We start from the raw sequence: 13,678 nt of genomic DNA, 5'->3' as shown, positions 1-13,678 counted from the left end.
AAGCATCAGGTAGGAAGGTAGGGCCAACCCAAGGGAGCTCAGTTGCATGCAATGCACCTAAGTGTTTGGAAGGGGTGGAGGCAGGATTCACCCTTTCCCAGGTCTCATTAAAGTGTTGGCAGATGAGGTGAGTATTTCTTTATGGAGATTCCTACCTACCTGAAGCCTTCCAAAAGTAAGCAGTTTTTCTCCCTTTGTTTTTGTGTCCTTGGCTGCTGCATTTTGTCTTATTCTTGTTTGATGCAGCCTAGGATTGTTTCACTCTGCTGTTATTACAGTGCTTTGCGTCACATTATGTTGTATATGGGCAAACTTTGATTGCCTCATGAATAATATTCCAGACTTTGCATCTGATAGACACATGCTTTTATGACTTAATTATTTTCTAATTTCTTTGCATTTAGCCCAAAGTTTGAATCAAACTTATCTCCACTTTACAAAGTGATGATTGACCAGGTGTAATGAACGAAATGCAGATTCAAAAGGTAAATTGTCACTTCTGAATTTTTTTTAAATCAATACTATTGCTGTAGTTCTTAATTCATGTCAGTTTTACACTTGTGTGCAGCCCTTACCATTGACTTTTATTCTTGATTTACACTTCTTTAAGGAGAATGATAATTCAATTCACAAACCTGTGAATGTGTTTGTGTTATGCGAGCTTTCCTTTCTTTGCTTCAACAATTAAGTAGCTTCCACAGTGATAAACAGTTGTAGGGATCAGAAGATACATCAAGCCATCATTAAGGACTATGGCATTTCTTATGTAAGTGGCTCCAGCTTGCTTCTCTTTTCACTGAGGACTGCTGAATTCTGAACATACCTACAAGATATCAGCTTTCAGAGACATTCGAAGTGCAAGTTCCTGCATCAGGGTAGGGGCAATCTCAAGCACCAGTACATGTTGGGCAGAGAATGTCTTGAGCCATGAGGAGAAGAATTTGGGAGTGTTGATGAAAGATTCAACACGAGCCAGCAGTGCGTATTTGCAGCCCAGAAGGCCAACTGTATCCTAGGATACATCAAGAGAAGTGTGACCAGCAGATTGAGGGAGGTGATTCTGCCCCTCTGCTCTGTTTTTGTGAGATCCTACTTGGAGTACTGTCCAGTTCTGGTGCCCCCAATGCAAGGAGACCTGTTGAACTGGTCCCAGAGAAGGACCACAAAGATGATCAGAGGGCTGGAGCACCTCCACTACAGGGATAGGCTGAGAGAGCTGGGGCTGGAGCTAGAGAAGAGAAGGCTCTGAGAGGACCATATAGTGGCCTTCCAGTACCTGAAGGAGGCCTCCAGGAAAGCTGAGGAGGGACTTTTCATAAGGGCAGAGAGTGACAGGACACGAGGAAATGGCTTTAAACTGAAAGAGATGTAGATGTAGAAGAGATGGAGATGAGAGGTAGATGTAAACTAGATATTAGGAAGAAATTCTTTACTGTGAGGATGGTGAGACACTGGAACAAGTTGCCCAGAGAGGCTGTGAATGCCCGGTCCTTGGGAGCATTCAAGGCCAGGCTGGATGGAGCTGTGAGCAAAATGGTTTAGTGGGAGGTATTCCTGCCTATAGCAGGGGCTTGGGACTAGGTGATCTTAAATGTCCCTTCAAGCCGAAACCATTCTATGGTTGTAAAGACTGCAGACTTGAACATCTTGGTGTCTGACAGAGCAAATTAAATATAAAAGCTATTCAAGATATTAGTAGCTATTAATATGTACCTAATAAGATTATCAGCAGAGCACAGGTGTTTAACAATGCTTAAATCTTTAAATGATAAGGCATGCTTTCTGTAGATCGACATCAAATTAGATGTCTAAATTCAGCAGTCTCTGAAGAGCAGTTTTAGCCATCTTCTCTTTGAATCTGTCAGTTAACCGTTTTTACTTCATCTTGTCAGTGAGAAGAGTCACTTTCTTTTTACAGGTTCATTAGTGTTTTTTTTAATAGTATAGTATAGTAAGACAAATACGTGGAAAGCTAATTATAAGGTCAATTACTCCATTTTGTGTGAGGACAGATGGGACTTCAGCATGAAGAATCTGGTCAAAAACTACGGAAGGTGTATGTGTGATACTGAAAATACTTCTTGCGTATATAATACTACCAAATTGTAACAAGAAAAATCGTATTTCTTTCAGCATGGTCAGTGCAAGTCTTCTCAGAAAACATTGTTTCTGGAGACTACTGTATCATTTAGCATAGGAAATGGGCTCAAACACACTGAAGTTTTTTATCAGACCAAACATTCCAGGAAACAATTAGCACTTAAGCAACACTTTCCCCAGTGACCTGCAGAAGAGAATCGCTTCCCAAGTTTGTCCCGCTCAGGAAGCAATATGATGTAGTTCAAATGATTTTGTTTCTTTTGAGTGAAAAAAGAATATGATTAAAAGCAAAGCTGATCAGTCTCGTGTGTTTAGAGCCATTCGTTTGGGCTTGTTTTTAGATCACAAGGAAGTGTGAATAGCAAGTACAGTGTGGTGGTTGTATCTGAAAAGCAGATGCAAATAGTAAGAAGGCAATGGCTTGTATTTACTATATGGATATCAGTATGTGTTATTTTAATTCTTTGTTTCTTTGTTTTTCTCCCTGTTACTCCCTCTACTTCAGAAATGTACTTAATGCAAACTTCAGTTGAAACAAAATGTTTCTCTTGAAATCCTAGGCTGGATAGTGTATAAAACAATGCAATTTTGCTCTGCTGTTGTAAATATACTGGCAATGTGCAGGGAAAGCAAAATGCTTTTCTGAGAACTGGAACATAAAATGCATATGAGTTCATGAAGGACAGACCTCTATTCTCAGGAGAAGCTCTGAACTTTACTGGGAACCCATGACAGCTTGTTGAAGGGTTGGCCAAACGCCCAGTAGGAAAACCAGCTTTGTAATTAGTATATGCTGTATTCATGTGCAAGCAGTCAAAAAACTTAGTTATAAATTTAGTCTAAGAGCATCTGCAGCAAGTACACCTGCAGGTGGAATCTTCATATTTTTATCTTATGTAACTGTAGGAAAAATCATGTTCAACTGTGCTTTTTCTTGAATATTGTAATTAGAATTGCCTTGAAAATAAAAATCGGAGGGGAGAGTTTTGTGGGAAAACACAGTTATCAGGAAATCCAGTTTAAACCCTGGAAATTCCTGAAAAAAATTAGACAGGAAAACCAGATACTTATATAAAACACTTACAGAAAGATATTGTTCATCTCTCTCAAGCATTTGCTTTTAAGTGGTCCATTCCAGCTTGAAAGCCATGGGTTTTAATTGGTGCCCAAGATAACACCTACACCTAATGGTTTGCGTCAGTGACCCTTCAGTAATCTGATCTGATTTGGGTTCAGATCAAAAAGCTTTATTGCTTCCAGAAGACTGAAAACCCTTTGCTCATTCAGAGGCAGCTATCCATGCACCTTTCAGCAAGCTCATCTGGCTTCTTTAGCCTCAGGTCTACCACTTTGGAGTCCCTGTTCCTTGATGTTTTGGCAGCATGTTGCTCTGGCCACCCTCCAGCTCCCTGCTTGGCTAGCTTTCACAGTAGCAGCTGCCTAGAGCGTACCATCTACCTGCTGGCCATCCCTCTTGATCCTTTTCTGCCCATGTTATCTCTTTCCTTTCTCTTTTTTCTTTTTTTTCTTTCAACCCTTCCATTAACGTTCCGTTAACTAACTCTAGCTTTATGATTGCAAAAGAACACTTAAGATCAGTCCTGTTATCCTTTTCTATGAGTATGTTTGTAGTTAAGCCTGGAGAAGATAATTTTCTGAAGCAACACTGTAGCAAATACAGAAGTGTTGTGCTCAGTAGGTTATCACTTGCTTAATTTTTGATGGCTTTTTTTATTACTGAGGCTATCTACCCCTCTGATTTGCCAGCATGTTCTGATAGAACTAAGGCTTTTTTTCTCCTCTCTTGATCTATAATATTTTCTTACAGTATAATGCAAAGCAGGATGGGTAAAAACCCTGGCATGGTTTTATTCTATATCATCATTCAGGGTACTGGAAGACTCAATCTCATGGCTGAATTTAAGTATGTCCCTCTCTGTAACTCCATAAGGAATGAAGTGATACTTGTCACTAAGTAAGTAATTTTAAAGCAATGAGCAGTTTATCTTTGGAAAAGAAGGAAGAAATGATAGGAAAATTTTCTGTTGGTTGGAAATGCCCTGCAAGGTGGAACAGACTTGCCTTTAACACAGCTTTTCCAAACCCAAGTCATGTTTTTTTTTATTCCACATTGTTCCCAACTCATTTTGGATTCTCATCAGAATTCAAATTTAGTCCTGCTCTCTAAACTCCCTTAATTCTTGAAATAATGGTGAAATTTTTACGGGAACCACTCTGGGCAATTCCACAGCAGCAGTAGCAGTACCACGCAGTCCAGTTTGTACCTGCTGCTCTATGCAGAAAGGCGCAATCACCTGCTCTGACAATTTTTAGAGGCAGCCCCTTAAAATTGTCTTTTCCATTATTCATTTATTTAGATGGTGACCAGTGGAAATAAACACTTGTTCTTATAGTTGTAATTTATGAAAACAGTGATGCCATTCCTTGACAAGCTTCTGAGATCAGTGGGGAAAAAGATTGCTGTTTACGGTTTTGCTTCTCTGGTACAGAAATAGAGTCTGGCTGCCAACACTGAGGCCTGGGCACATCTGTGAAATGATAGCAATCATTTTTTCAGAAGGGAAAATTTCCCCGTTTTCCAGTAAGTTAAGACTCCTCGTTGCTGTCTGCTGCTTTTAAGGAGTTTGTTTTCTTCTGGTGCATTTCACATTTCCAGGTGCTTCTAAAAACTGTTTCATCAGATTTCTATCTCCAGCATTTTAAGACACAAATGATCAAACAATAGATTTATTTCAGGTTTGAAAGTGGTTTTGAGTCATTGTCATAGCCTTATAAGTTTATAAGGTTGCAGTATTTTCTATCATATTTCTGTTTTCTGGCCAAATTCATAGGATGGACTGAGCTGTCCCTTTAACTAGTTTCAGTTAGGCATTCTTTGGCTTTAACATGGTTGTCTATAGTTATATTTGTCACTAGTTGCCTTTCCCCTTCTCAAAGCTGTTTTCATGTTATTAGGACCATAGTTACAGTCTGAATATCGGATATAACCCCTTGCAAGGTCACCTGATGTCCCTTTTTCTTCCATTTTTGATTGTCAGGCTCTTCTCCCTTCTGCTCATCCTGACCTCAGCATTAGTGCAAGGCCTTCAGTTTTTTTGGACACATTTGATTTATTCGCTCCAATTCTAATTATGCTGCATTATAGTGTGTTGTCTTGCACTGTCCTGTATGTTATTTAGTAAATTAGTTTGTTTCTCCTCAGATTGCTTGCTGCTGTTCTGTTTTGTGGCCCATCTCTCTACCATCTCTCTTTTTCCCTTATCCCTTTCTGAGGCACGGATTCATGGGTGCCTCTGCCCCACTAGTCATGAAACCAGGCCAAATCAGCCCATAAACCACTGACAGTGTGCAAGCTGAAGCCACATCTTTACCTCACAGCATGCACCATATCTTTCTGCTCACAGTTTGTGTAAAAGTGGTGTGAATGCTGAGGACTCTGTGGTACTATCAGGGCCACTTCCTACTGTAGTGCAAGAAAAGGACCGTACAATGAATTCTGAAGCTCACTGGCCATATAGTTATGTAGGAGAGTCCCTGGAAATGTTCCTGTTCAGTTAGGATTTAGTTTTATCTTGGCAGTAATATCAAGTATTTTGAGTCATTTAAGTATACATTGTGTTTTTTACTTAATTTTCTGTTTTCTAAATAAAAAATGGATAAATTCTCACTGAGCTTAATTTGCTGTGTTACTCCCCAAAGAGTCTGAAGCTTGTTTCTCTCCAACTTTACCAGTATCCAGCTTTCCTAGGTCTATATTAATCTCTGATTTACTCTGATATCGGGCAGCACTCAATAGTAAGGACTTCGTTGGTAAAATAGTGCAGGTTGGAGTCTGAACAGGATGGGTTCCTGCAAATAATTACATAAGAAGTCTGTAAAATCATATGTTGGTTTGTTTTTTTTTTTTTCCTCCCTAACCACGTAACTGTGCTCTCTGGCCATTATTTCGTTAGAACAAAGAGGCTAAAATTTAACCAAGACATTAAGAAACAATCTTCCATACTCACCTGCAAATAATTTACTACATACAAAATGCTTTGCTGAACTCTTCATGTGCTACCACACTATTACAGCATCATTCTCAGTGTTGTAACTTGTTTCTTGTAGTCCCTTTTGTAAAGACATTGCTGCTTTTACACAAATGAATTAAGTGAACTGCTAAGGATCTCAGTGTCTGTTTATCATTGTATGAAGACAAATCTTCCTTCTATTATTTTATTGACAGCGGAAAGCAAGATCTTTTTCATATGATAGAAAAAAACAAGACCTCGCACTTTGTGTTTCTATGGTTTGTTTGTTCTTTATCCATTGGTTTATTAATCAAGCCACTGCAATAAGAACTCAGTCTTAACTTCTGTTGGAGTTAGAGCTTTTAAATGGCAGCAGAAGCAGAATGTACATAACTCATCTATGGGAAGATATGATTGGAGAATCAGACTTTATATTTCTGATGTCTTTAGAAGGAGTGCAGAAGAAGCAAAATATTGCTCCAACATAGGTTTACCATTACAGAAATTTTGCTTTTAATTGCTTTTTAAATTTCCTTCTCAACTATACCCATTTCAGAATCCAGATCTACCAAAATACTTCAAAAACAAAGACTTAGTACAAAACAATTCTTGAGCATTCCATTTTCTGTGTTTTCCAAGAAGCAGAATAAAACCTTTATTTGTCAGCCATTCTAGACATGTCTTTCCTATTTTTCTCACATAAGGGTACCTTGCCTTTTTTGCCCTAACAAGCATTGATTTCAAGCTTGCTGTAAGTGATGCTGTGGAAGCTCAAAGTAAGAGAAAGTTCAGCAGGCAAAGCAATGAAAGATTATTTTGCTAAACATCCATGTAGCATATGCATTCAAGTTGCTCATGCGCATGCTTCTAAAATCTGTTCCCAGGACAGGGGAAAATACTCAGCTCAGTTCTGTTTTATCAGTGAGTTTGTTTTGCTTTTGTTTGTTGGTGATTTCTGGTAGTCATATAGCAACTATTCTTGTTTGTTTGTTTGTTTTCTTAGTATTTATGTTTCTCATCTACTTACAGCTCTGCATTTTGCAAAATTTAATTGCATTATTTGTTTCTGAATAGTAAGATAAATGTCAAACAGACTTTTGAAAATCTAAAGGTGAGCAAAACTATGCATGTGCACATGTAAAATGGATTCTGATTTTTTTTCTTAACCGTATCTGAGACAAATTCAGTTATGGTGATCCCTTCCATGTTGCTTTATGGTTATTTTTCTTTGATTTGTAATATATCATTTGGAAACAGCAATATATCACTATTTATATAAACTTGAGAAATTTAATTACTAAGGAAAAGAGTGCATTATTTCATATTTTTAAAATACAAACTGTCATTTGACTCTGTGATACACTTTGAAGTCTTCCTTTTAAGTGTTTAAATTTTTATTTCAGTTAAAATAACCATTTAGGCTGTCAGGCAGACTGAGCAGCACTGATATGATTTAAGTGTTACAATATTTAAAAATAATTTGTTTGCCTTAGCAGAATATTTCCTAAGTGCAGTAAGAGTGGCGTAAGAGCTTCAGTGAAACACAATCAGACCGAAGGTGTCATTGAATCACATAGCTGGTTCAATCAAAATTGAACTATTTATCCTTGCTATAGCCGCTTGTTTGTTCTTTGACTTACCCAAATTAGTACTATTAATCTCATTTTCAATATCCTAAGGAATACTGTCTTTAATTCTTTATGCCATGCCACTCTACATTTAGATGCCTTCAATCTTTTCCATAAGTTCTGAGGAAAGGTAGCATCGCAAATATATATTCCAGTAAGATTAAAAACAAGGAATACAGTTTTTTTTGAGCAAACACACAAAGTAGCATGACTAGCAGGACCATTGTGAATTCTCTGCTATAAATAGAACATATTTACCGAGCCTCAAACACCTACAGATTTAATTCCCTCCATATGATTGCTAGCCCCAGCTGATTCACTTTATTGGTGACAACTAGGATGTTTTCATTTCTGATTGTAGCCTGTCATTCTTGGATGCAATACATGTGAATCTCTGCTTTGTTCCATGGATGGTTCCATGGTTACAGTCCTGGTCAACGCATTTTTGCTTATTTAGGCTATTCCTTCTGTACAGCTGCATCCTGTTTGTTGCCCAAGTCGATTTCAAACTCTGGCTCAGATTTTTTTGTTTTATTTTCATTTCCACCTTTCTGTTAAGATTGCCTGAAACTGAGGGGCTGAGATTATCCCTCCACTAAATCTGAGCATGGTAGAGTTTCTCCTGAGAGAGATTGCTTTCCACTCAACCACTAGTAAAAGTCTTCAGCTAGATTTCCCGCTATCCACCTCACAAACACAACTTTGGATCACTTGCTGTAAAAGGAAAGGTTGTTCTTTTAATAATGTTGCATATAAATAGCTGGAGTCCAGGTGCTTCCTGCTTTCTGTTTCAGTTCTCCTATATTATAGAACATTTACTGTAGATGTTTGGGAGAAATAAAGCAGTGTAATAATGGAAAAAGTGCAAGCTGTACATAGCTAAATCTCCTGTTTTTCATGGAGCTGCTAAAGCACAACCGGCGAAAGCAGCTCCCAGGCGAACTTGAAGTAATGGTGTAAAAAAAGAACAAGTGCTTATTATGACTTGCTTAACATGGAATAAACAAGAGAAGAAAATACATCTGATGTCTGAACCCTAACTTTAAATCTTTTAGAAATTTTTCAGTGGTTCTGGAAGCTAAATATCTTCAGTGGGGGTATGTGTTAGTTCCATCTATGATGGTATGGATAAAACATCTTAATTCACTGAAACAATTAGAGAAACTGTGATCTACGTACGACAGCCAGGTTTAGCTGATGCAATAGGAATTTGTGTTGAATGTTTATATGTATGTGAACAAATAGGAAGCAACCATACGCTTTTTGAATGCTTTGTAGCTTTGTGACCACCAGCAGTGTCCTGTTTATCTAGATGGAGAGAATGTGGTTTTAAAAGTCTGGAATGGCAATGCCTACATTCATTTAAATGTGTTGTTCCAGGCTCTTTCACTACTAACAGCAAGAGTGTATTATTTTTTATGTAAACACGGATCATCTAATCTTCCTTTATCTGTGATTGTGAATGAGGTAATTTAGCTGCATTTCTTAGTTGAGGTTTTATTTGGTTTATTTATTCAGTACCTGGAAGCATCTTGCAAAAGCTTGAAGTATTAAACTATGTGGCGTTGCTTCAGAAAAGGCAGAAACATGATACAGCAATTCCTTCCTGGTGTTTAAACTATGAGCAGTCTTGTTGACACACTAAGAAGGTGTAAGTATTAGGTCTAAAGGAACTTTTTAGCTGGATAACAACTGGCTTTCAAAGGTTTTGCATTTGTTTTTTTGCATTAAGTGTGTATGGGAGAAGCCTACAAGGTCAAGAGAAAATAAGAACAAGTCAAAGACAGATTTTTAAGACAAATAGTAACATCTGGTAAATGACTTAGTTCTACATTTGTCAAGCTCTTGTTTACTGCAGTGGATGTGAAATGTTTTTCTTGGCAGCATTACTGGCTTTAAGTCCATCAGTCTGGGAAAAAGATTCATAGAGATTTATAATATAATGTATAGTAACAAAACGATACGTGTGGTTGCATTTAGAACCTATATGCAATAGGAAATCAAACAGTGTTGAATGATCGGGAATAACTTCTGTTCTTTTATAGTTTTTGAAACATTTTCAATATTTATATTGGTTTTTACTAGTATGTAAGCAATGTATGTACATCATGTGTCCCTCTCTACATTGATTATCGTCTAAATCTCTCAGTGCTCTTTAAAAGCCTGTATTTTCTGTCAGGAAAACAATGGAGGTTAAAAAAAAAAAAAAAAAAAAAAAGCAAGGTAGTTAAACACTGCCAGTAATCTAGGCTGAGGATCTCACACAAATGAAGTTCTGTGTATCCCTGATGACAGAGAACCCCTTAAGTTGGAAAATCTGCTTAGAAAGGTAACAAAAGGAGGGCTGATCTGGTTTTTGTGAATTTCTGTGGTCAGACTGAATTTCAGGCTTCCAGCTGATCCCAAACTGCTTCTGAGGGTATCTTCCCTCTGAGGAACCCATCTGAGATGGTTATGCGGTCAGAGCTTGCTTTCTGTGGGAACAACTACCCATTTTCCTTCTGGGGAGGAAAATAACGGAATAAAGACTGAGATGTTTGATAGCCTGGTTACAGCAAGTGAACAACAAGTTACCACTTTCTTCTCTTCCTGTCGTCCTTCCTTCCAGAACTAAAGTTATGCGGAAGTAAAAATAAACTGGGACAGCTGGGCAACTCAAAGAGCAGTTGGAACAGTTTATTCTGTTGTAGGAGCACTTCAGTGAGTTCATGGAATCATTTTATGTTTTATTCTCTGGTAATTAATGTCCTGTGGTATTTTGCCTTTGCCTTTGCTTGGACTTGGTTCAATTCTAAATAGTTTAACTGGAGCAAATACAGAGGTCAGAGTGCAATAGATTAGTCTCAAGTACACCACAGAAACTTCTTTGTAGCTTTTACTAGCTTTTTAGTGTTTTAGCGTGTTAACAACTAATTTCTGTAAGGCTAGGAAAATGAAAATTTCTTCATGCTTGCAGGAAACAGGAGTAAGAGTTGATTGTCTTGTTCATTGCCTGCAGATAATTTCCTAGTGGGTTTTCCTTCCGATATACCAGGTTGTCAGCTTTGACTTGAACAAAGTCTCACCTGATTTAAACTTTTTTGAAAGCAGTCCCCGAACATTTGCATTTATATTTATAATCAAGTCTGTTTACTTTCTGTGATAAAAGCAGGAGAACCCACTCTGCCTGAAACTCAGCATGAATTGATCAGCTGTCCTTATAATATAGGACTGTTGAATTTTGCTATCATCTTTGATTAGTGTGCTCTTCATCACTACATGACTTCTCTATAGATTTGACCAGCCACATGGCAGCCTGTGCAGGGGCTAATTTCTTGCTCTTTGTAAGTCACGCCAAGGGGAGGTCTTAAGAGCGTATAAACATAATGACCCATAAAAGTCTGAGAGCAATTATTTCTAGCTAATAAAACATAATGAACAGCAGGGAGCAAGGCTTATTTATGGAACAAATGTCTACTAAGAAATCTACAATTATTTTACCTAATACTTCCTAAAAACTTGAATAGAAAATGAGTGAACAAAAAGCCCTGTGCTATTTAAAAATAAGATCAGCTTAAAAATCAGTTAGAAGGGAGGGAAACTCATTTATTTAAAAGAAGCAAGCTGACTACTTGGTACCATCTTTTTATACATTAAAAAATTGGAAAGGTACTATGTTAAAGGTGACTGTTATGAAAACTATTATGAAAATGGAAAAGGGATGTTTCAAGGTATTAACTTTTTAAAATAAATTAAACATTAATGAAGTTTTAATGCGTAGTCTAAGGCATATTATTTAGAGCCTGGATTCAGGCTAGAGCAGTGCCATCTCAGCCCCTGGATAGCTCAAGGAAATTTTACCTTAAGTACAAAAGAACTCTCTGCATAGTAGCTGCCCAAAGCTGTGCCACTTAAGGGGATATAGAATATTAACCATTTGTGCAAGAGCTTGGTCCCTAAGTAGACTTTATATGGATTGTTGTTGGTGTTGCGTTCTGGCTCTACATCTGGTATCAGTTGTAATCAAAGTAGGCTATGTAAGTTGTCAGCAAAAAAGCTGAAGCCCAAGCTTGTATTACGAAGAGGAAAGCAATGCACATTTTGCCAGTAAAGTTATGTTTTTTCTATGTTTTTCTGCCTGATTTATTTGGTGCATAGTATTTATTGATTTGATTGGAAGGTGTTAGATCTATTAGAGTGGGTCCAAAGGAGGGCCACAATAATGATCCAAGGGATGGAACACCTTCCCTGTGAGGACAGATTGAGAGAGCTGGGGCTGTTCAGCCTGGAAAAGAGAAGATTCTGGGGAGACCTTGGAGTGGCTTTTCTGTATCTAAGCATGGACTGTAAGAAAGAAAGAAGGGTGTGGAGTCTTTTGTGGGTCTATTGTGGTAGGACAAAGGGAGATGGTTTCAAACTAGAAGAGGGGAGATTTAGGGTATAAGGAAAAAGTTTTTTACATTGAGGGTAGGGAAGCACTGGAACAGGCTGCTCAGAGATGACGGATGCCCAGACCCGGGAGACACTGCAGGTCAGGCTGGACGGGGTTCTGAGCAGCCTTATCTTGCTGTAAATATTGTGGTTCATTCAGGGGGATTGGACTAGATCACCTTTAAAGGTCACTTCCAACTCAAATGATTCTGGACAAGGGAGATGATGCTTTCCCTCAACTGAGCACTGGTGTGGATCCACCCAGATTGCTGTGTCCAGTCCTGAGCTCCCCAGTACAAAAGAGACATGGGCATTCCTACAGACAATCCAAAATAGGGGCAAGACGGCGAAGAGACTGGCACACCTATCCTATCTCCTATATCTACATCTCAGGGTAGAGCTTGGGAGAGTCTGGTCAGCCTGGAGAAGAGGAGGCTCAGGAGGTCTCTCATCAGTGTCTATAAATACTCAAAGGCTGATAAAAACAGATCCGGGCTCTTTTTTGGCCCAGTGACAGAACAAGAAGCAATGCACACAAACTGGAACAGAAGAGGTTCCCTCTAAGCATCAGGAAACTTTTTCCTGTGGGTTTGTTTGAGCGCTGGCAGAGGTTGCCCCTCTGGGAAGGAGGTTGTGGGAACTCCATCCTTGGAGATATTCAAAAGCTGACTGGACAAAGTCCTGAAAATCTGTCATGTTACCACTTATATGCACTAGACAAATTTAATTCATATTGATAAAGACTGAGCTCTGAAAACATTTGACAAAAACTTCAACCAATCAATTATAGTCTGAAATAAATACTGAAGAGGACTAGACTGTCTTAGCCAGCTATCAGACATATCTGGATCCACTGAAGCTTGTTCAAAAGTTCACTGCACATAATTGTGATTCTGACATATGAAAAATATCTGCCTAGATTATTAAAGAAAATAAAGTTGTATATTTATTCTCTTTGCTTATGCAGTTCCTGGAGATAAATGCTGTGAAGTACGGCATAGTGCCTCTTGCATTTTAAATTAATTACAGAAGACATACCAGTATTTATGATATAGGAGTTGCATAGAAAAGAAAAGAGGGAAATCATGCCTTTAGGTCAAAAAAGCTGACCAACTAAAAGGTTGTGCGTGAGCAACTGAAATGGCAATATAATAATGGCAAAATATATTAATACCGATCTACATTTTCAGAAAATCAATTATTATTTTCTAAATCAAAACTCTTTTTCCAGGTACCGCAAATGAATGGACAAATTGTGTTTTCTACATAATTAGGTGAGTTTTCTGTTATGCTTTATCTTTGTGGATTCATCTCTGATAATTACAATATGGACCTGGTATGCTGGGAAAGAAAGTAATGTTTTGATGTACCTTGGTGGCCCACTACATTCTGCACCCTCCTGTGTTAGATGAAAGTTTCCTGATCTGATGACAGCGAATGCTATGTGTTTATACCGAGTTGTATCCTGTGACCTTCTGGAAATGATTGGACTGAATCCTCAGAAAACAC

General features: G+C 38.1%; 1 protein-coding gene across 9 annotated transcripts in view; it reads left to right on the top strand.

Annotated features, from left to right (window-relative positions):
• TTC29 (tetratricopeptide repeat domain 29) overlaps positions 1-13,678 on the top strand; it is a 365,054-nt gene that overhangs the window by 76,997 nt on the left and 274,379 nt on the right. For all 9 annotated transcript variants that reach the window (XM_048942642.1, XM_048942641.1, XM_048942640.1 and 6 more), the window contains one exon: positions 13,401-13,443. The gene's annotated coding sequence lies outside the window, so the exon portion shown is untranslated. The remainder of the gene's footprint in view (positions 1-13,400; positions 13,444-13,678) is intronic.

Source organism: Lagopus muta, chromosome 4 (genome assembly GCF_023343835.1).
Source record: "Lagopus muta isolate bLagMut1 chromosome 4, bLagMut1 primary, whole genome shotgun sequence".
Classification (NCBI taxonomy): Eukaryota; Metazoa; Chordata; class Aves; order Galliformes; family Phasianidae; genus Lagopus; species Lagopus muta.
Note: the sequence above shows the minus strand (reverse complement) of the source record. Positions and strands in the feature narration are given on the sequence as shown.